The 24164-nt window shown below is 40.3% G+C and overlaps 1 long non-coding RNA gene across 1 annotated transcript; it reads right to left on the bottom strand.

The window, feature by feature from the left end:
• Positions 1-9022: 9022 nt before the first annotated feature.
• LOC123622215 lies at positions 9023-24037 on the bottom strand. The gene is made up of 3 exons (XR_006729441.1): positions 23860-24037; positions 17477-17537; positions 9023-9761 (listed from the first exon to the last, which is right to left on the bottom strand). It is a non-coding gene; the product is annotated as an uncharacterized LOC123622215 (long non-coding RNA).
• Between the last annotated feature and the right edge of the window lie 127 nt (positions 24038-24164).

The raw sequence follows: 24164 nt of genomic DNA, 5'->3' as shown, positions 1-24164 counted from the left end.
AATATTTTCTCCCATTCCATGAGTTGTCTTTAACTCTGTTGTGCACCTATAATGCACAAAAGTTTTTGGTTTTGATGAAATCTAATTTATCTATTTTTTCTTTTGTTCCCTATGCTTTTGGAATTATATCTAAGAAATAATTGCTAAATCTAATACCATGAAGATTTCCCCTATGCTTTCATCTATGAGTTTTATAGTTTTAGGTCTTACACTTAGGTCTTTAATCCATTTTGATTTAGTTTTATATATGGTATAAGGGTCCAACTTCATTTTTTTTTTTTTTGCCATGTGGATATCCAGTTTTCCCAACATCATTGGTTAAAAAAAGACTGTCCTTTCCTCACTGAATGGTCTTGACACCTCTATCAAAATTCATTTGACCATATATGTGAGGGTTTATTTCTGGCTCTCTATTTCAGCCCATTGGTCTATATGTCTATCTTTATGCTAGAACCACACTATTTTGGTTCCCATAACTTTGTACTAAATTTTGAAATCATGAAGTGTGAGACTGCCAACTTTGTTCTTTTTCAAGATTATTTTGGCTATTTGGGGTCCCTAGAGATTCTTTATGAAGTTTAGAATGGATTTTTTCTACTTCTGCAAAAAAAGGTTGTTAGGATTTTGATAGTGATCACATTGAATCTGTAGATCTCTGTAGGAAGTGTTGAAGTCTTAAATAAGGAAACATGATGAAAAAGTTCTGTATCTTGTGATGATAGTTACATGATTCATGCATCTTTCAAAATTCATAAATTGTACACTTGAAATGAGCACATTTATTGCATGCAAATTATATCTCAATGAATTGATTAAAAACTTAAAAAAAGATATCCTAGACTGTGCAGGAGAAGCCTGTGCCGATGTGTACAGGCAGAAAAAAAAAAAGAAAACACATAGAAAAGCCGGCTCTCTCTAGCCAAAGGACTTGAAAAGGGATAGTCCAACAAGAGAGAAAACTGAGCACTGGGTCACAAGCCACTAGGCCTCTCTCTATAGAACCAAAATAATTTATAATATCCTCCTTTTATTTTTAGATATTGCATTCTCTGACCTTCTTACCTTTTCAACCACCTCTTTTAAGTCTGTCCTAAGCCTTCATCTCTTCTAACTATCAGTAAGCTTCAGCCTCAATTAAATGAAAGTGATAACCTGGGCCCCAAGTGTGACTATCCAACCATCTACATCCTACATCTAAATCCATGAGCAGGCTCTGAGTTATTCCTGCATCTTTAGGACTCTTTGCATTTGTTTATGTAGTTCACTTTACCTGAAGTGCTCTTCTCCATCCTTCAAAATCCTTCTTAACCTTTAAGTCTCAGCTAAAGGACCCTGTTCAGCTTTCTGAAATCTCTCAATCAGAACACATGGCCCTTCCTCAATATCCTGACCTTGTTTTATTCTGTCCTCTGCATTAGAAGTCAAGGTCCTTTGGACTAGGAATTGAATCTGTTTATTTTATATGCACCACCTGCCAATTCCCTAGATATATATTTGATGAATGAATGAATAATTTGATCTTCATAAAGACTTTTATAGGAGAGAGATTAAACATGAGCGAAAAGTGTGGTCCATAAATATATGCACAGGACTGTAGGGGTGGGAGAAGCCCAAATGTAAATATGTTAGGTGTAGATATCAAGGTATGTTCATGGGTAGCAACCTGGAGGAGCTGGTGGGGAGGTATTGGGTAGGTAAGTTGAGAGGGGTGGTGGAGGAATACGTGGAGATAAAATAAAATGTCTGATATCTCAGGAGACTGAGGGGACAATGAGAAGGGGTGACCATACCTGTGGGTAGTCCTGGCCTTTTGAATAGGTAGTGGTTTTCAATCTCACTCTCACTTCACCCCAACTCATACACACCTTGCCTATTTTTATTTCATTATTGTTTCTTGAAGATTTATTCATTAAAAAAATACCCCTGGGAAGCATTCAGTTACATATTAGTTACCAGTTAAACCAGGATGTGAAAGCAAAATCCTATAGGAAATTGAGTGTGATGGTCAGTTTCATGTATCAGTTTGGGTAGACTATAGTCCCCAGTTATTCAATCAAACACTAATTTAGGTGTTTCAGTGAAGGTATTTTGTGGATATGAATTAAATTCATAATCAGTTGACTTTAAGTAAGGGAGATCATCCTAAATAATATCAGTGGGCCTCGTTTCATCAGTTAAAAGGTTTTAAGAGCAGAACTAAGGCTTCCTTCTCTTCAGAAGAACTTCCTCTGTGGCTAATAGCTTCAGTTGGTGTCTAAGAGTCCTGGTCTGCTCTTCCAATGTGCCTTGCCAGCTGCCACAGTCACATAAGCCAATTCCATGCAATAAATCTCTTAATATATATATTTCCTACTGGTTCTGTTTCTCTGGTTGAACCCTAACTGAGGGTTGGGGTTGAGCATAGAGAGATTTGCATAGAGGAGTAAAAAAAGAGAATCAGGCAGCAAAGAGAATGCTGATGGAGAAGTTGATTTGACAATTTTGCCCAAGGCAGGTCTTCTTTAGGAAAACATAAAAGGACAAAAAAGACAGGAGCCAGAGGAGACTGAGAGGTCAGAGTAAAGGTGGAAAAGGTAGGGAGCCTGGCTGTGCTATAAACTCACTCTTTTTCAGCAGCTTTAGTTATTGGCAGTGGGGGCATGAGGGAGGAGAGGGTTGACTTTCAAATGGTATCTGCAGATTGCATGAAAGTTATTCTTCACAACAGCAAAAGCTCACTTTTACTTCTTTGTGCATGTCTATTCTTTCTTGTAGCCAGAGAAGCAAATGCATATCTTTGTAACTAATGCTTCCAGACTCATCTGCAAAGTCAAATGCACCAAATAAATAAGTAAATAAGTGAGCAGAGAAGGAATTGGGTCCTTTCTACACAGAAAGTGTTTCCTCCAAATACCATGAATAATTCTGGCAATTTTTCCAGAAACTAGTAGGTATTCTAAATTAAATGTGTATTCTAATAACTCAACAGCAAGAATATAATCTAAACCTGGAATAAACAGGATGTTTTGATAAATATACACTTAAGCCAGCTAGTAAAAAGATAGCAATGTATATGAGCTTTGGAAGAAAGAAGAAATGACCCTTGACTCTGGTACAGCCTTCAAGGGACTATAAAATGGCAACTACAGGGGCAGGACAAAAACCAGGAATAAGCAAAAAGTTAGAGATCCAAAACTGGACAGACCTAAAACCATACCAAAAATTAATCAGTAATTACATGAGAAATGTAAAAACTTATCTTACCTGAAAAGGAAGTAAGCTGAAATAAATCAGAAAACTTTGTGGTCAAAATGTCTTCTGAAAGGAACAAAATACTGATACACAGAATACGTGGATGAATCTCAAAAACATTATGTTGAGTGAAAGAAGCCTACACTAAAGAGTGCATACTGTGTGATTCCTTTTATACAAAATTCCAGAGCAAGTAAAACTAATCTATGGTGGAAATTAATCAAAACAGTGGCCAGTTCTTGGAGGTGGGGAAAGGGATTGACTGGAATGGACAAGAAGGAACTTTCTAGGACAACTAGTAGTCATCAGGAAAATACAAATTAAATATACATTAAAACTACAATAAATTGCTACAATAAAAACTTTCCATATAGATCAACAGAATTAGAGTCCAGAAATAAATTCATACAGCTATGGTCAATTGATTTTCCACCAAAGGACCAAGAGGAAAGACCAATGAGGAAAGAATAGTCTTTTCAACAAATGGTGCTGGGACACCTGGATATCCACATGCAAAAAAACCTGTTTGGACCATTACCTCACACCATACACAAAAATTAACTAAAAGAGGATCATAGATCTAAATGTAGGAGCTAAAGCTATAAAACTCTTAGAAGAAAACGTAAGTGTAAATCTTTGTGATTTTGGACTAGGGAATTATTTCTAAGATATGATACCAAAAACACAAGCAACAAAAGAACAAAAAACAGATAAACTGGACTTCATCAAAATTAAATGGAAAAAAACCTAACAATACTAAATGTTGAGACAAGAAGGGTTCACTCATACTTTCCTAATAGAGGTATAAAATGGTATAAGCACTTTGGAAAACTGGCAATTTTTTATCAAGTTAAACACATATCTATCCCATAATCTAGCAATTCCATTCCTAGGTATTTGCCTCAGAGAAATGGTGAATACCTATGAATATTCTTTAAAATTTTTTTTTTTTTAAGAATGTTGTTGACTCAGTTGCAAAGAAGTTCCTCAGGCAAGATGACAGCAAGGAAGCTCTGGTGCTCCCCATTTGGGGGTAGAGTTAAAGTTTAGAATCTCTCTTTAGAAATCTTTACCCATCTACCAAGAATGGTAAGTATTGTGGGTTTTTTTTTTTTTTCTAAAAAAGGAACTGATATTTATTGAGCACTTAGTATTGACAGGCACTATATTACATGGTTAATCTAATATAGACCCCACCAGAACCCTAGAAATGAGTGTAATAGTAATATTGTCCTCATTTTACAAATGAAGTGACTAAAGTTCAGAGAGGTTAGCAGCTTGCTTGTGATCACCCAGGTAATACATCACTGTACATGTCATGGTTAAAAGAAGTGAATCTGGCCGGGCGTGTTGGCTCACGCCTGTAATCCTAGCACTCTGGGAGGCCGAGGCGGGTGGATCATTTGAGCTCAGGAGTTTGAGACCAGCCTGAGCAAGAGTGAGACCCCTGTCTCTACTAAAAATAGAAAGAAATTAGCTGGACAACTAAAAATATACAGAAAAAATTAGCTGGGCATGGTGGCGCATGCCTGTAGTCCCAGGTACTCGGGAGGCTGAGACAGAAGGATTGCTTGAACCCAGGAGTTTGAGGTTGCTGTGAGCTAGGCTGATGCCATGGCACTCTAGCCTGGGCAACAGAGTGAGACTCTCTCTTGGGGGGAGGGGTAAAGAAGTGAATCTGTTGCATTTATCTTTGGGTTTCCAATATCTTACATGTGTAAGCGAATGAATGAACTAATGGATGGTAGAATCACTTGAACCATCAGACCTCAGAGAACGTACTAGTGTCTCTATTCTACACTAACTCTAAAAGCCCTATTTTTAAGACACAAATTTATAATTTAAGGTTTTGTTTTGTTTTACTTATAGACACCACAGAGCTTTAGCTTTGAGAAGCTAGTGATTTTTTTTCAAAATTCTAAAACGCTAGCAGAATCTCTAAAATTAATTTACTGCAAATGAAACAAAGATATAGTAATTACTTGAAAGAGTCAGTGGTAATTACTGTCCTACTCTACCAGCTGGGTAAATGTGCATGATGGTAGCAGAGACATTTGAAATACTCATATTAATTAAGGCAAATAACAAATCATGCTATGATAGATGCACCCTAGAATCTCTAAGGCTTAACCAAATAAAACTTATTTTTCCTTCACCACACATTCCTGTGGAAGTCAGCAGGTGTGGGGACTCTGCTCCACATGGTCATTCAGGGATCCAGGCTCCTTCCTTTGTATGGCAGTTCCTTCCTCTAGATCCTCAGCATTCTCTCCACTTATTAATATTTACCAGGCAGACTGGGAAAGAAAACGAGAATTACTTATTGTACTTTTTAAGGGGCAGGCCTAGAAGTGGTGCATATCACTTTGCTTATGTTTCATTGTCTGGAATTCAGCCAGAAGACCTTCCCTAACTGCAAGCTGTAGGCCCCAAAGAAGAGGACATGGATGCTGACATGGTAATTGACAAGAATGAGCAGTCTGTGAGGAAACACCCCCACAATGGGAGGGAAAACCCTCAAAACCCAACAAAAGAAGGCTGTTATGCCTATTATAACATCTAACATATAATATAGCTGTTTAAAACAGACTGTATAACTATTGATATCATGTAAATACTGACAAATTAAATTACAAAGGAGAGGAAAATAGTAGGTATAAATGGATTCAAACTAATAAAAATGTATATATACATACTGTTAATTGAAAGGACCAGAATTATTTTTTATATGGAAAGTTCAGAGCAAAGAAAGAAAAAAAGAAAAGAAAAAAGGAAGGTAAATTGACCCCATAATTGTATTTAATCTGCCCAAAAATTGTGCTGAAATAGTCATAACAGAGGTCATGGTCCCTGTTCTGGTTACTGATTGCTGTGTAAAAAACTATCTCAAAACAATTTTGTGGGTCATGAATTTAAGCAGAACTCAGCTGGAGAATTCTGTTCCAGGAGGCATTAGTGGAGGACACTTGGTATTCCTCAGGCAGGTGGGGTGGTCTGAAGGGTCCCAGCTGGCTTCCCTGGTATGGCTAGAAAACTGGGCTTAAATGGGGACTGTTGACCAGAGCATCTGCACATGACCTCTCTAGCATAATGGTTCTGTGTAGCTGGACTTCTTATATGACAGCAAGGCTCCGTGAGCAAATGTCCCAGTGAATAAAGCAGAGGCTACATGGTCTTCTATGACGTAGGCTTGAAATTCACATAGCAACATTTCTGCCACAGTCTACTGGTCAAAGCAGTTGTGAGTCCACCCAGATTCAAAGGAAGGGGAACATAGATCCTACTCTCAGTGGAAGGAGTGTCAGAGAATCTGTGATTATCTTTTAAAACCACCATAATCCTATTGGAAGACCCTTTAATAAAACACTGTGCAGGGCATGGGCCCTAGCTCTAGTAGGTGCCAAGTATAAAAGGAAGAAAAGACATAAATGATCTGACGTTGCTGGGGACAAATCTGGGCTGGAGGCAGAAAAAGGAAGTATTTTGCTACAAGTTCCTGGACTTGCCAGTGATTCCTGGTACACCGCTATGAAAACACTAAACAATCAAAACTGTCCTGCCAAGCAAAAGTTTTGTGTGTGTGTGGGTGTTGAAGATCGTTTGCAAGGGACGGAAAGGAGAAATAAGGTAGGGAGTCTCCATTTTCTAACCCTGTAGTCAGTGGACATCACCTTGTCATTACTGGGATTAATAAAATAATACTCTTTATATTTATTTGTATAGTGCTTATAATTTTCAAAGGCTTCATATAGATTATCTCATTTGATCTTAGCAATAACCTTACAGGATAAATATTATGAGCATCCCCAAAATACAGATGAGGATACTAAGGCTCAAAGTCAGTAACTTAATTGCCAAGATTACAAAAGGATCCTAACAAGTATCAGAATTAGTCAAGACCCCAAGTCCAGAACTCCAAAGAGTGGGACAGATATCTTCTTACAATCATCAAATACTGGACTTAAATCCCATTCACTCTGGGTGACAGATACTCAAAACCAAGCAGAGAACGGCAACCTGATAATATAAAAAGAAACATGAATCAGACTTTTGGTCAGCGCTGTGGTGAAGTTAAGGCACAAGAGTGGAGTGATTCATTTCACAAACTTCCCTTTCAAAAAATTTTTTTCCTGCTTTCTTTGTTTCTCCCTTTTGCAACAATACCATGGAACAGAGAACCAGTGAATTTCCTTACTACAAGCTACAAGTCAGTGTAAGATCCAGACTCTCCTGCGTAACACAATACAATCACACTTGGGTTTTTTGTTTTTTGGCTTTTTGTTGGTGGCGGTCATTTCTTTCTTTCTTTCTTTCTTTTTTTTTAACAGGCTCTCTCTCTGTTGCCCAGGCTAGAGTGCAGTGATGTCATCATAGGTCACTGCAACCTCAAACTCCTGGGCTCAAGCAATCCTCCTCTATCAGCCTCCCTAGTAGCTGGGATTATAGGCACGTGCCACTGCAACTGGCTAATTTTTTCTATTTTTAGTAGAGACAGGTCTCACTCTTGCTCAAATTATGTGTGTGTGTGTGTGTGTGTGTGTGTGTGTGTGTGTGTGTAGGTATACTTCCACACCAAACTGGAAGGATACATACCAAAGTGTAGGGATGATGGGTGGGGAGGAAAGGAAGACTTTGAACTCCCAACCTCAAGCAATTCTCCCATCCCACCTCAGCCTCCCAGAGTGCTAGGATTACAGAGTGAGCGACCATGCCTGGCCCCACATTTGGGTTCTTTTATGGCAAAAATGAAAAAGGAAACACACAGAGTCACTTTAGCTTTGAGCCTGCAGAATATTCCACATACATTTATATTCAATGCATGTGCTTATTGAAAAAAATCAAATATACAGAAGTGTAAAAAGTAAATAATCAAAGTCTTCCTCTTCTCCTCACCCATCATCCCTTCACTTTGGTATGTATCCTTCCAGTTTGGTGCGCAAGTATACCTATACACACACACACAATTTGAAATAAATAGTATTGTTTGGCCGGGCGTGGTGGCTCACACCTGTAATCCTAGCACTCTGGGAGGCCTAGGTGGGTGGATCGCTCGAGGTCAGGAGTTCGAGACCAGCCTGAGCAAGAGCGACACCCCGTCTCTACTAAAAAGAGAAAGAAATAAGCTGGCCAACTAAAATATATAGAGAGAAAAAAAATTAGCCGGGCATGGTGGTACATGCCTGTAGTCCCAGCTACTCAGGAGGCTGAGGCAGTAGGATTGCTTAAGCCCAGGAGTTTGAGGTTGCTGTGAGCTAGGCTGACGCCACGGCACTCACTCTAGCCAGGGCAACAAAGCGACACTCTGCCTCAGAAAAAAAAATAAATAAATAAATAAAATTAAAAAAATGAAATAAATAGTATTATTCTAATCATATCATTCTCCAATGTGTTTCTCTTAGTTAAAATTTGCATAGCAGTACCTCATTTTTCTATTGGCTGCATAGTATTACATATAACCAAGCAATTACTCATGGGTGGGATATTTTTTATTTCATTTTATTTCTTTTTTCTATTTTTAATTTTTTTGATTTATAGATGTAATACATGTGTTAAAAACTTTATACTGTACAGAGATGTCTAAAATGAAAAATAAAAATCTCCATCTCCCACCCCTCCCTACGCCCCCACACACCCATTAGCCAGGCTTTATGAACAGTTTCTGGGTTTTTTTTTTTTACTATTGATTACCACTGAATTTGTACATATAACATACTTATACCTCTTTTCTTTATCAACTGTAGATATTATTTATTGACTCATCACAATGAAAAATTAGGAATGTCTGGTTTAAATTAGTAAATTGAACACAAAATAAAATATGGCATTTGGCTATGAGCAATCTTGGCCTGTAGCTAATAATGAGTCATTCTTTGTGGTAATACAATTTGGTTGCCATAAATATTTTAATTATAGAAATATAGTAGCTTGGTTGTAACTTGGGTTTAGATACGAGAGACGGAATACCTCAGTTCACATCATGGCCCAGCTGCCCATTAACTCTGTGACTGTGAACACACTACTTAACCTCTCTGTGCCCTAGTTTCTTGTTTCTTCAAACAGAAATAATAACTATCTTACAGCTCTGAAAGAGGATCCGATTAAATCATGCCTTTGAAAAAGATCTGTAAGCCACAGAAGTGGTTTTGCCTTGGCCATCTCCATCAATCCAAGAGGCTTCTGCTGAGCACACAGGGCAGAGGTCAGCCACAAGGGCAGAAATCGTCATGGGGCCCTGCTGTTTCTCAGGTTTCAGCGCTGGAAGAGGTCTGATGGATGGAAGTGCCGGCAGCAGTTGAGTTAGCAGAGTCTCTCACTAACACAAGAAAGGCAGTTCCTAAAGCAAAAGCAGAAGCTGAAAGCAGAAGAAATGGATGGAGGTCCATCGCCACTGGTGGTAGCAATAGAGGTACCACTCCCTTGGCCTGCAGCAGGACTGAAGAGCCTCATGTGGGGACAGGGAGTGCAGTAGGAGAAGCCCATGGGTGTGGGCATCAAATGTCTGTCTTCGAGGCAGTTCCTGGAACTAGCTCCTGGAACAGAAGAGCAGAAGGGGAGAGAGGAGCTCCTTGCTGCAGCTGAGAATATGTCATTCTCTAGGTGACTACACAGTCCCAGAGTACAGGAGTCATAAGGGAGAGTTCAGAGCCCACAAGTCTCTAGGGCCCTTTCTCTGTTCCCTTGAAGTTAGCTTTCATCCTCTAAACATCATCTCTCTTGCACTAACTCATTCGTAGACATCCAAGGAAAGTTTGTTCTCTAGTTAAACATTTGCATGAGGCAGCTGCTAGAGCTCTCTTGTTGAGGACAGCATTTCAGAGTTCTGGAGCACTCTCCCTCCCTGTGAGTCAACAGGCCTAACTTTGTCAGACTACAGGCTTGTTTCCGGTGGTCTTGGGCTGCTGGGGTTTAACTGTGTTGAGTGCTGGGTAATGGATAGCGCTGAGATGTGGTTGGTATGAGGAGGGAACAATTGTGAGGCACCCCTCAAGATTTGAGGATGAGAGAATAGAGTGGTTCTAGCAAAAGTTAAATGCAAAGGAGACAATTGCTTATCTGCTGGAGTAAACTAGGAAGCTGTAAATGAGTAATTGAAGAGTTTGGGACACTCCAAAATACTCTGGGAGGATTCTTGAGGGAGCAGGACTGTATTGAAGTTGTAATTTAGCAGAGATTAATTTTTTCTGGATATAGAAGAGGAAATAGAAATGGATGGCTAAGTCACTTTTATATGGTTAGTAGGTGCTGTCATTTCAATGTGTCCCCTCTGAAATTCAAGTGTTGTCAATGTGATAGTTTTAAGAAGTGCAGCCTTTAAGAAGTGATTAGGCCACAGGGGCTCTTCCCTCAAGAATGGGAGTAGGGGTCCTTATAAAAGAGGCTTCACTCATCATTTGGTTAGCTTGCCCTACCACCTTCTGCCATGTAAGGATACAGCCTTCCTCCTCTCCAGAGGATGCAGACCTTACCAGGAAATCAAACCGCCAGCACCTTGATCTTGGACTTCCCAACCTTCAGAGCTGGGAGAAATAAATTTCTGTTCTTTACAAGTCACCCAGTCTATGGTATTCTGTTATAGCAGTGCAAATAGAGTAAGACAGTAGGGCATTAATCTTTTGTTCTTGGATCCTACAACTAATTGCCCTTGCTAGGATTCCAAGTGTACCCGGAAGTTTTAAATCAAATTAGCTTTCCACGTTGTATTCCTAGTTAAGGTAACCTGAAAATTCAGGCCATCTGACTATTTTATTTTTCTGTAAATTATTGTCATTTTCTTTATATTTTTAAATTTTATATTAAGAAAAGTTTAAAACATGCAGAAGTAGAGAAAGTAGTATAATGAATAGTATAAAATGCCCCTTAGCCAGATTCAATCATTATTAAGATTTTCATGCATTTGCCTTTCTCCCACTTTTAAAAATTAAAATATTTTAAAGAAAATTCTAGACCCCAAGTAATTTCATCCCCATTTCTATGGTCTAAATGTTTGTGTCCCCCAAAATTGATATGTTGAAATCCTAACTCCCAAGGTGACGGTATCAGAAGGTAGGGCCTTTTGGGAGGTGATTAGGTCATGTAGGCAGAGCCCTCATGGGATTAGTGCCCTTATAAAAGAGACCCCTGGGAGCTCCCTGATCCCTTCCACCACGTGAAGACACAGGGAAAAGACGGCCATCTACGAACGAGGACATGCACCCTCATCAGACACAGAATCTGCTGATGTCTTGATCTTGGACTTCCCAGCCTCCAGAACTGTGAGAAATAAATTTCTGTTGTTATAAGTGGGGATGCTACTTGTATAGAGAACACAAAATGCAAAGGCAAAACCTTTGCTGGCCAATTCCTAAAACTGGCTTGGAAGAGAGTAAATGAGAATACCAGATAGCTGAAAGTACGAGCTTTGTGAGAAGGAAACTGAAAATCATAAGGTACCACAAACAGGCAGTATTTCATGCCAGGGAAAAATTCTGCTGGTTCTGCCTTATCACTCCCATTTCAATGTATAAGAATCTCATAATCGTCTCCTGTCTTCCTCTGTCATACCCACGGGCCCAGGGCAATGACTTCACAGAAAGTCCTTTCCTTTCCTTTCTCTCCATTGCCACTATCTAAGCCCTCCCCGCACCCAATGCCTCTTCCACTAACTCCCCAATGTCTTAATTTCAAAAACTAGGGACACATTTCTTTGGCCTAAGACACGTTTAGCACATAGCAGTATCTGGTGTACAGACTCTAAAGGAATGTGAGATGGACAAAAATGATGGATGATGACTGGTTTGAATGCAAGGATAATACTTCAAGAGCTACCCGAGTTCGCTGGAAGTCCAACATGACATTGAGGGACCACTGGCCAAAATGCATAACCAGTCACAACAACTAGCTGCTCATCCAGGAGATAAGAAAAGTGAAAATGTGACATACATACCTTTCCACCACGATTACTGACCACTAAGCATAAGAAGGGAGGAAAATATCAGGGTGCAAAGACAGTGGGCATTTGGCTCACACAAGCCTGATACAAACCTTGATTCCACCATTTTCTAATTGTGTGACTTTGAACAAATTATTCATAAAATTTCATTTATTCTATGTATAAAATGGGAATAAAAGTGTCTACTATACAGGATTAATATAAGGATCAAATTAAATAATGTAAGATTCCTAGAATAGTGGGCTCAAAATATAATTTTTCTTATATGACGATGTTTATTATCATTAAGAAACTTCTAAAGGGAACCTAAGAAGTTATGGTTCACTTGTGAAATAGGCAGGCTAAACACTTAAATTAATTTCAGGGAAGGAAGGCAAGATGGTATCTTTAAAGAGAAAATTCAACAAATTAATTCTTGAGGAAATAAATAGCATGTAGATAAAGAACTGCTTAATATTATTCACCTAGAGACCTTGAGAAAACCCTTGACAGGTTTTTAAAGAAGAGGCTGATAATAAAGGTTGCATGAGATTGGAATGTTTCGTGAGGCAATAAGGAACTAGCTCAAAAGCAAAAACAATGGGTGGGGCCTGCTGATTCCAGTCGGGGGAGGGAACTGGAGGGCCCAAGTGACAGCTCCTGGGAAGGCAGCAGATATATGTAGGGTGTGGTAGTCATATTTCTAATTCTGGATTTCTCAGTGGAAACAGTGCAGTTCTCATCAGGAAGGTGGAGTCCTGTGTGCTTGGGGAATCTGGGCAAGTGGTACTTAAATGTCAGGCAACCTTGGAGTTGACATGAATTAAGAGGAAGGGGTGAGGGGACTAACACTAATGTAGCAGTGACTGGGTCAGGCCATGTGCCAGGCACGTTATCTCATTTAGATAACAACCTAATGACACTAGTCGTTATTTCCATTTTATAGAGAAGGGCTCCAAGTCTACTCTGCCAGTAAGGGGGGAGGGGGAATGCCATAGGCATCAATGCCCCAGGCAACAGTCTGAGGGCTACTAGGGGGCTTGTTGAGCACCTACTGTGTGCGAGGAAAGATGGTGGTGTGCAAAAATACAGGCCCCTACTCCCACAGAGCTTAGAGTCTAACAAGGGAGTTAGAGGCAGCCATTAGTGAAATAATGCCATTAATGACAATAACATTACTAAATGAGATGTGAGCGTATGTAACAAATGGGCTCATCCAGACTTGGGGTGTCATGAGTGCCATGGGAGAGAGCTCTAGAGCTTATATAGAATTCACTAGATAAAGGAGTGGTGAAGAAAGGCATTTCAAGTAAGTAAGCTGCACATGACAAGGCCTGTGGTCAGAGCCGCAAACAACACAAGTTTAGTGTGGCTACAGCTTGGAGTGCAGGAGCAGAGTGCCTGAGCTGAGAGTGGAGGGGTGGAGGAAGGTGGAGACACAATCAGATTTCCATTCTGAAACGTCCAACATATTTTAACAGGTGCCACTGAGAGGCTTGGGCAGCCACAAGCAAGCACTCTGGTGGACTCTGGGGCCCCAGCCGTACCCTACCTAACTCAAAACAGTTGGGGGTCTAAATATTGCTGCTTTCATAGTATGTTGAGAAGTGAGGATTGATGAAACCAAGCAAACAGCCTGAATTCTCAGGCATCTGTACTAGGAAGGGACACACGAAGTCATGTGTACATGATCTAGAAGGAGAGCATCTGAGGTAAAATCTCTAACATTTCTAAACAGTGATGAGTCTGAATCAGGGTCAGCAAGTATTGGGCCAGATCTGGCCTGTGCTTGTTTTTGTACAGCCTGCAATCTAAGAATGGTTGTTACATTTTTTTAATGGTTGGGGAAAAAATTGAAAGAGAAGTAGTATTTTGTGACACATGAAAAGTATATGACATTCACATCTCAGTTTCCATAAATAAAGTTTTATTGGAACACAGTCACACTCGTTTGTTTACTATCTTCTATGGCTGCTGCTACAATGGCAGAGTAACTGACTGACACCTGGGTATTGTTGCAAAGCTGAAATATTTATTAATACTATCTGGCCTTTTACAAAAAAAGTTCGACAATCCCTGGGCTGGATAATCAGAACAGCCTATAAATCTGACCATGTGATCAGACAACTGACAAATGAAATCTCATGGGAACAAGAGCAAAGTAATGCACTTTGGAATAAAAATACCCAAACTATAAAATGAAGACAGGACTACGAGCTTTGAGGTTACAACTCAGGACTAAACACAACTGGGAGGACTAAAGGCAGCTAGAGTAGTATTAAGTGAATTTCCTGTCCTATATTATAACAATCAGTACACAATGGATAGGGTTGGTTATTGGCAGACTTCACCTGATGAGGGCCTGGGGAAAAATTTCCAGCAAGACTAGATGTAAAATTTACACATAGATATAGATGTTAACAGTCTGCATTTAATCTAGGGAAAAATTAGTGAAAGAGTGTAAGAATTTGTAATATGTATGCAGGATTATTGGGAGATGGGATATCATTTAGACTTTCTCTTATTCTCTATAGCTCCAGGACCTGGTTTAATGACTGGCATATTATAGCCATTCAAATATTTGTTGAAGAAAAGAAGGAAGGAAGAGAGGAAGGGACGGTGAGGGAGGGGGGGAGAGAGACAGGAAAGAGAAAAGAAGAGGAGGAAGGGATGGCGGAGATTGGGCAGAATCCACAGCGGTGGGGGTTAAAGGTAAGCCTCCAAGGCTAAACAAAAGCCAGCTAGATGCAGAGGGTGAGGAAGAGCACCCCAGCAGGAAAACTGGTAAAACTGAAAGCAATGTCTTTTAAAGCTCCCATCACCTTTGCTCTAGCTCTTAGGTAATGTGGCTTCTCTTATCACTGGTCTGTGAAAGGGGCATCCAGGGGAACAGAAAAGGTATATCCCCCAGGGTAGTTAAGACGTCAACCACCACAATAATTTACTCAGTTTCTTGAGCAGTTGTTTAGCATGCATTGGTTTCTGCAGCCTGATCCGCAGGTGCAGTTTTCACACCTGCACAGCTGCAGAACTGACCTGGAACCTTGATGGCTCTAACAGGGCCCCAGTGCTGTGGGGCCCCTGCCTGGGTGTGGCTGGCCTCCCTGTTGGACACTTCTGACCTCTTCCATCTCAATGTAACAGGAGTCATGTTCAGAGTTCTCTGAGAACACCCAGCCCAGTGTGCTGTAGGGCACAAAAGGAAGAAGGTGTCTTTCCCAGGTAAAATCCTCTCCCCACTCAGCAGACTCAGCCAATATCAGGGTTCCAAAATCTATCCTCAGGGCCACGTGAATTCATCCCAGTAAAATGAAAGTCCCATGTCCTGAGAACCACCCCACTCAGTCCCAAGCAAACCAGGTTGGTCACCTGCCAGACAGGTTCCTCATTTACAATAGGCCTCTTATCCTAGTGTCCCCTAGGGCTCACCTGGCCTGTTCCAGAGTTTCTACAGCCCCAAGCCCAACACTCAGAATATTCAGAACTGTTCCTTCTGGGTGAGGGGTAAGGACAGCATAAGGCTGAGTGGGTAACTGAGGACAGGATTAGGATCAGAGGAGACCTGGAGACTAATATCTGTATTTCTGTGCATATAATGAGGATTAAACAGTTCCTGGAATCAGGAAATTTTTTCAGCATTTACATTGTTTGGAGATAAGATAGAACTACTAAAGGGAAGGCTGCCTGAAATCCTATTTGTAAGTGAGCAGAATGTAAATTATTAAAATACAACAAAGAGAGTAAAACTTTGTTGGTCAGTATAAAATAGCTGTAATAATTACAGTAATTTATATCTAATTACCATGTGGCATGGTGATTATGAGACATCGTTGTATCATGTGAGTTACACATCAAGATCTTTGTGATTAGGGTAGTAAATTTTGTTCAGTCATCTGTGCTTCTGCAGTCAGATTAAAACCACTAAAGGAAATTTACATTTGGCTTAGTCTTGGGTTTTTTGCTTCAGGGAACACAGGTAGTTAAATAGCAGATTAACTTGTTACATTTGATTCTGGGGAGACCAACATAAAGATACCTTTTTTAAAAAGAATTAATGCCATCTTTTTTTATAAAGGAATTCTGAGAAAAGTTCAAAGCACTTCGCAGATTTTAATCTAATTAATCCTCACAATAACCGCTCCAGAGAATTTACACAATGGCCTTCATTGTTTAAAGTCACCAGTTGTTAAAGGCCACAAAAGTGGCTTGTGCTTCTTTGTCCTGGCTTAATTCATAAACGTTACAATGTTCTTTGAAATAGATCTAGTAAAAATATAAACTATTAGTGTATTAATAATAACCAATTATTATGAGACACATTGATCTCATCACTAAAAATGTCTTAGAAATAACCTTACACACCAGCTTAAAGAAATAGAAATGTTTATGTTAGAGGAGAATTTAAAGTTATGGGCGAACTCTTATGATTAAAATATTTTCATATATTAATCCATGAATATTTACAGGGCTCCTCCTATGAGCATGATACCAGGTGCTATGGATACAAACGCAGTATAGGATAGAAATAAAGTAATGGTAACAGTAATGGCGTGGTGGTCATCTAGAGGAGCTCTAAATGAGTCAGAATGTGTCGTTAATAAACCAAGGACTGGGGTTTAGGAATCCTAAAAAGAGACAGATATAAGTGGAGGATTCTTGACAACCAGCATTTGCCCACACCCTTACTTAGTAGTTTAGTTCAGGTAAGTTGGTAAGGGAACCCTTCCACATACAAAATTTCATTTGATTCTTACAGTGTCCCTGTGAAACAGGTAGGACAAATATTATTTCCCACTTTTTAAAGACAAGAAAATGAGCTCAGCAATATTATGCTGCTAGGGGTCACAACGAATAAATGACAAAATCAGAAGCTGAACCAGGTTCTCTGAGCTCTCATGTGCGCCCTTGTCTATGACGAAGCACTTCCACAGTCAGCCTCTCCTCCAGCCCAGCCGCCATCTCCAGACTCCAGGGCTGGGACGCTTACTCCCTAAAACCCCACCCCATCTAGGGGTTTCTATTCCCTCTGAGGCACAGTTAGAGAAACCCATTGGAACATTCACTTTAAAAACTAAGAGAAAACAAAAACAAAGGTATGGAAAGAATGAACTTGATTAAGTGTAGGTTTTGGCTTACAGGTTGGTTTCCCTGATAGGGTAGATGGATTCTTGGGCCAGGGACCTGTCCTTTATCTCCTCCCTGTCCAACAAGGGGCCTTTTCCCATCCTTGGGCAAGTCTCTTATCTATTTTGTGTCCTTCTTCTCTTCCTTGGAGGAGGGGTTAAATTGAAACTGTTAACAGAGTAACCAACAGAAGGAAGAAACTATTATACTCACTGTAGGTGTGTATCACATCACTAACCCTTGTTCATAGGCATCCAACTGCTTTCAGCCTCTCCTGAAAAGGATAAGGGGACACATTCAAAACATCCTATGGGAACTTCCTACAGCCACATACTCCAATAAAGATGTTCTCAGGATGGGAAATACGCAGCATTTGAACCTGTCAATTGAGTAGCACCTTTTCCTATATTTCAATTTTAAAAAACTTTTTCACTTTTTTGTGCTCATTTCCAAGGGGGATTTTACAGAACGATGCCAGTCTCTCAACGTGCTGGGCAAATCCTTGATATATGAAATGGCGATCTCTGCTAACACACTTCAAGGAGTCTAGATGCTTTTCGGCAGATCATTCCATTTTTGTGCAGAAAGAAACTGAGGAAGACAGCGTAATAGTTAAGAAATCTGAAACAAAACTGATCTGAATTGTGTTCCTGCTCTGTTTGCTAGCTGCATGACCCTGAACAGGATAATTAACCTGGGCCGGGTGTGGTGGCTCACGCCTGTAATCCCAGCACTTGGGAGGCCAAGGCGGGCAGATTGAGCTCAGGAGTTCGAGACCAGCCTGAGCAAGAGCGAGATCCTGTCTCTACTAAAAAAATAGGAAGAAATTATCTGGCCAACTTAAAATATATATAGAAAAAAAAAATTAGCTGGGCATGGTGATGCATGCCTGTAGTCCCAGCTACTCGGGAGGCTGAGGCAGAAGGATTGCTTAAGCCCCAGGAGTATGAGGTTGCTGTGAGCTAGGCTGATGCCATGGCACGCTAGCCCGGGCAACAGAGTGAGACTGTTTCAGAAAAAATAAATAAATAAATAAAAAAGATAATTAACCTCCCTGAGACCCTGTGTTCATCTACAAAAAAATAATAGCTGGCATTGATTGAGCACTTACTATGTGCTAGGAAGGATGTGTACTAAGTTTTGTATGTTTTACATGTATTATCTTATTTAATCCTTACCATGGCCCTTGTAAAGTGGGTACTATTATCATATCTATTATATAGGTAAGAAAATTGAAGCACAAAGAGGTTACATAGTTTGCCAGAGACCATATGACCATAAAGGGTGAATCCAGGGCTCAAACACAAGCAGTCTGACTCTAAAATCCATGCTTTTAATCACAACCATCTTCACAGTGATGCCAAAAGGATTACGTGAGCTCAGGTCCCCTACATTGTGCCTGGCACAAAAAAGCCTTAAGTAAATGTTTGCTGTCATATTATTTTTAGATTTGTCATTTTTTCAAGAGATATCTGGACATAGACGTTTTGACATAGGATGTTTTGTGTCTATTCCTTTTAACTACACCAAGGTATGTTATCTTGCAACTGATCTGACAGGCTTCCGCCTAAACAATCTACATATTATGGGTTTACCTGGTTGAAAGATGGGCTAAATGATTGGCAACTTTTTCCATCTGCTATGTAACAAAGTTCAAAGTTTTCTAGACTGGAAAGCATTATGAAGTCTCCTATAAAAGAATGGCATACTGAGCAATAGCTAGCAGAACTGCAGGTACTACCAAGATTACAAGTGGGCCCTGTTTCAAAAGTTCATTTGTCTATTGTTATAAACTCTGAATACATAGAAATAAGGTTGCAAATGATGGCTACATTCCAAGTCTATGCACAGAAGTCTACTCAGCCCATTATGAAGCTCAACAATAGAAATCCTGCCACTAGTCCAAGGGCAGGCCTAGCAACAAGAGCCAAGAATGTGATAAAAGAATAAGAAAAGTATCTTTCCTGGTACAGAGGAAAGTTGATATTTGGTGTATTAGTTATCTATTGCTATATAACAAATTACCTCAAAACTTACATCTTAAAACAATACACCTTTATTATCTCATGCCATCTCCATGGGTCATCTGAGAGTGGCTTAGCTAGGTGGCGCTGGCTCAGGATATCTCATGTGAAGGTTTAGCTGGGGCTGGAGGGTCCACTTCCAATATGGTTCACTCACATGGCTGTTGGCAGCAGGCCTCAGTTCTTCATCCCATGGGGCTGTTTGAGCTCCTCATGACACAGTAGCCAGCTCCCCCCAGCGCAAGTGTAAGAATAAGGAGGCAGCCACAATGCCTTTTATGACCTAGTCTTGTAAGTCACAGTTACTTCTGCCATATTCTATTCATTATAGGCCATGTGCTATTCATTAAGCACAGCCCACACTCAACAGGAAGGGAATTAAGCTCTACCTCTTGATGGGTAGGGTATCACAGAATTTGTGGATATATCTTAAAATCACCATATAGAGTTTTTGTTGCCCTCCCATCACTTTCTCCAGGTACCCAGGGAGACAAAATAATAAAGACAAACTTGGCTCCAGGACTGCAGCCCTTCCTAACAATGCTGGCTGTAAGTACCCAAAACAATCCATGCTCCTGCCTTAACTTTTCTTAAAAACATCTATCTCTTTTCCTTAAATGTAATCTTATTTTGAAGAATTTATACTAAAGAGAGAATAATCAGATTCCTGAAATATTTGCTTTATTCACTTGTATCTCTCATTAGTAGAATTTCAGACACTATAGCAAAGTGAAATTAAAAACAACAAAAAACAACCTACTCCCAAACTGGGTGGATTAAGATTTTGGGGGTTAGGAAAGCAAGCTCTCTGACTAAGCTCTCTCCCAGCAGCTGATTATGACCACAGCGCCCTGGTTATTGAACATTCTGGGCAATGGTTTTCCCTTCCTGGGAAAACTTCCTGGTCTAGGAACCATAGAATCTGTGATCCAGGTTTCTTAACTTGATTCCCATGGCTGCAGCTCTGTAGGAATGTGGTGGGCATACAAATATGAGGGAATGTTCTGGAGTCCAAAAGCAGTTGATTTCTTGCATTTGATATATATAAGATTCTAAAGTGCCACCTGAATTTTCAGAGGAAAATGATGTTTTATGTGACTTTTTCTTGTATCTTTGTAACTATAAATCTGGTAATACATGTAGACTGTTACAAAATACAACATTCATAAACACTGGATAATTAGGAGTTTGCATTACAATTCAACTCCCACTAGAAGCTAGGGGCTTGCCCTATAAGGTAAGCTCTCCTGACAATGTTGTTGTTTCTATCGTTTTCAACCTTATTTGACTATTAACTCAATTTGAGAATATGATGAAAGCTAAAAGGTTTATCCCAGAAAATACACATACCCACAAAAATTTGCACTTAATACACCTATTCAGGAAATCTCCATTAAGAATCTCTAAGACTGCCAGGGGTGAGACTTATTGCTATTCCATTTTGCCATTAAAATTTAGGTTTAAATCAGAAGGTACTACTTAGAACTTAATTCTTTTTAATGTGTTTGGGTTTTTTTGTTTTGTTTTGTTTTGTTTTGTTTGTTAAACAGAACCAAAGGCCAAACAAGGTACCTCTACAGGCAAACCTTACTTTATTGCAGTTTGCTTTATTGCACTTCTCAGATACTGCATTTTTTACAAATTGAAGTTTTATGGCAACCCTGCATCAAGCAAGTCTTGTGGAAGCCATTTTACCAAAAGCATGCGCTCTCTTTCTGTCTGTGTCATATTTTGGTAATTCTCTTCATATTTCAAACTTTTTCATTATTATTATATGTTACGGTGATCTCTGGTCAGTGATCATTGCTATTACTATTGTAATTATTTCAGGGCACCACAAACCATGCCCATATAAGACAGCAAACTTAATTGATAAATGTTGTATCCTGACTGTTCTACCTGCTATTATTGCCATGTCCCCAACAATATTGAAATTAGGCCAATTTAGGCCAGTTAATTACCCTACAATGGCCTCTAAGTGTCTAAGTGAAAGGAAGAGTCAAACATCTCCCACTGTAAATCAATAGCTAGAAATGATTAAGCTTAGTTAGGAAGGCGTGTCGAAAGCTGAGATACACTGAAAGTTAGTCCTCTTGTGCCAAACAGCCAAGTTGTGAATTGAAAGGAAAATTCTTGAAGGAAATTAAAAGTGCTACTCCAGTGAACACACAAATGATACAAAAGCAAAACAGCCTTATTGTTGATATGGAGAAGGTTTGAGTAGTCTGGATAAAAGATTGAACCAGCCACAACATTCCCTTAAGCCAAAGCCTAATCCAAAAGGTCCTAACTCTCTTCAATTCTGTGAAGGCTGAGAGAGGTGAGGAAACTGCACAAGAAAAGCTGGAAGCTAGAAGTTAGTTCATGAGGTTTAAGGAAAGAAGCTCTCTCTGTAACATAAAAGTGCAAGGTGAAGCAGCAAGTGCTGATGGAGAAGCTGCAGCAAGTTATCCAGAAAATGTAGCTAAGATCACTGATGAAGGTGGCTACACTAAACAAAAGATTTTCAACATAGATGAAACACCTTTATATTGGAAGTGCATGCCATAGAGAGAAGAAGTCAATGGCTGGCTTCAAAGCTTCAAAGGACAAGCTGACTCTCTTGTTATAGGCTAATGCAGCTGGTAGCTTTAAGTTGAAGCCAATGCTCATTTAAACACTCTGAAAATCCTAAGGCCCTTAAGAATTATAGTAAATCTACTCTGCCTGTGCTCTATAAATGCAACAAAGCCTGGATGACAGCACATCTGTTTATAGTATGGTTTACTAAATATTTGAAGCCCTCTGCTGAGATCTACAATGCAGAAAAAACAGATTCCTTTCAAAATATTACTGCTCATTGACAATGCACCTGGTCACCCAAGAGCTCTGATGGAGATGTACAAGGAGTTCAATGTTGTTTTCATGCCTGCTAACACAACATCCATTCTGCAGCCCATGGATCAAGGAGTCATTTCAACTTTCCAGTATTAATATTTAAGAAATACTTTTCATAAAGCTATGGCTGCCATAGATAGTGATTCCTCTAATGGATCTGGGCAAAGTTAATTGAAAACCTTTGGAAAGGATTCACCATTCTAGGTACCATTGAGAAAATTTGTTCATATTGTCACGGGCTCTAAAAATTTTTTTTTTAAATTCATGATTCGTGGGAGGAGATCAAAATATCAACATTAACAAGAGTTTGGAAGAAGTGGATTCCAACCCTCATGGATAACTTTGAGGGGTTCAAGACTTCAGTGTAGGAAGTAACTGCAGGTGGGGTAGAAATAGCAAGAGAACTAGAAGTGGAGCCTGAAGATGTGCCTGAATTGCTGCAATCTCATGATAAAACTTGGATGGGGGGATTATAGGGGATGGTGGCTCATGCCTGTAATCCCAGCACTTTGGGAGGCCAAGGCAGAAGGATCACTTGAGCCCAGGTGTTCGAGACCATCCTGGGCAACATAGCAAGACCCCTGTCTCTATAAAAATAATAAAAATTAGCAGTACATAGTGTTGTGTGCCTCTAGTTCCAGCTACTGAGAGGCTGGGGCGGGAGGAATGCTTCAGCCCAGGAGTTCCAGGCTCTAGTGAACTATGATCACACCACTGCATTCCAACCTGGGCAAAAGAGCAAGACCCCGTATCTTCAAAAAGAAAAAAAACTTAAACAGATGAGGAATTGCTTCTTATGGATAAGCAAAGAAAGTGGTTTCTTGATAGGGAATCTACTCCTGGTGAAAATGCTGTGAACACCATTGAAATGACAACACAGGATTTAGAATATCACATAAACTTAGCAGCAGAGTTTGAGAGGATTGACTCCAATTTTGAAAGAATTTCTACTGTAGGTAAAATACTATCAAACAGCATTGAGTGCTACAGAGAAATCTTTCACAAAAAGAAGAGTCAATGGATGCAGCAAACTTGAATGTTGTGTTTTTAAAAATTGTCCCAGCCATCTAAACCTTCACCAGCCACCACCCTGATCAGTCAGCAGCCATCAACATCATCAACACCAAGGCAAGACCCTCCACTAACAAAAAAATTACCACTTGCTGAAGGTGCAGATGATTGTTAGAATTTTTTTTAGCAATAAAGTATTTTAAAATTAAGGTATATACTTTTTAAAGACATAATGACATTGCACACTTAATAGACTATAGTATAGCGTAAACGTAACTTTTATATGCACTGGGAAAGAAAAAATTCATATGACCTAACCTTATCACATTATTTTGGTCTGGAACCAAACTCGCACTCAAGTTTATCTCTGAGGTATGCCTGTACTAGATTTTTTGTGCTTGGGTTTAGTCCATATTGTAAATACTTTGAGGCAAAAGGAATGTGGTAGTGCTCAGATGCGAATAGATATTTGCTGAAAAACAGTAGGACACAGAACTGCTGACAACGATACTCTTGCCCTCTCGAGTTGCTCTGACTGTGCAGCAGATTTTGCCGACCTGCCAGAGAAGCAGCAACTCCAGGAGAGAAAAGCTGTTTGGCATCCCACCTGCCAAGAAAGCGTTAGGTTTGTTCTCTGCCGAGGACCCCCAACCAAGATCCCCACCCGAAATTCCGGAGACCCACCTTCTGTGGCGGGAACTCCCGGCAGCAACCCCGGGCGTGACCCTTCGAATCCACCCGTTGAGCCCGCGGACCCGCACCCGGGCTTAGTCCGCACATACCTCCCAGCGTAGGGAGGTGCAAGGGCGCCGGGCGCCGCGTTTCGCCCGCGAGGGCCCCCACCCGCGGCGGAGGCGGCGGGCGCGGCCCCCGAGCAAGGCTGGGGGCGGGGACACGCCGCGCGCCCCCGCCCCGCCCCCCGCGAGCGCCCGCGCCCTGCGCGGCGGGCTTGCGTGTCCTCGCGCCGACCCCTCCCTCGCGCGCCTCGC

Source organism: Lemur catta, chromosome 1 (assembly GCF_020740605.2).
Source record: "Lemur catta isolate mLemCat1 chromosome 1, mLemCat1.pri, whole genome shotgun sequence".
Classification (NCBI taxonomy): domain Eukaryota; kingdom Metazoa; phylum Chordata; class Mammalia; order Primates; family Lemuridae; genus Lemur; species Lemur catta.
The sequence above is the reverse complement of the archived record's forward strand: the minus strand, read 5'-3'. Positions and strand labels throughout refer to the sequence as shown.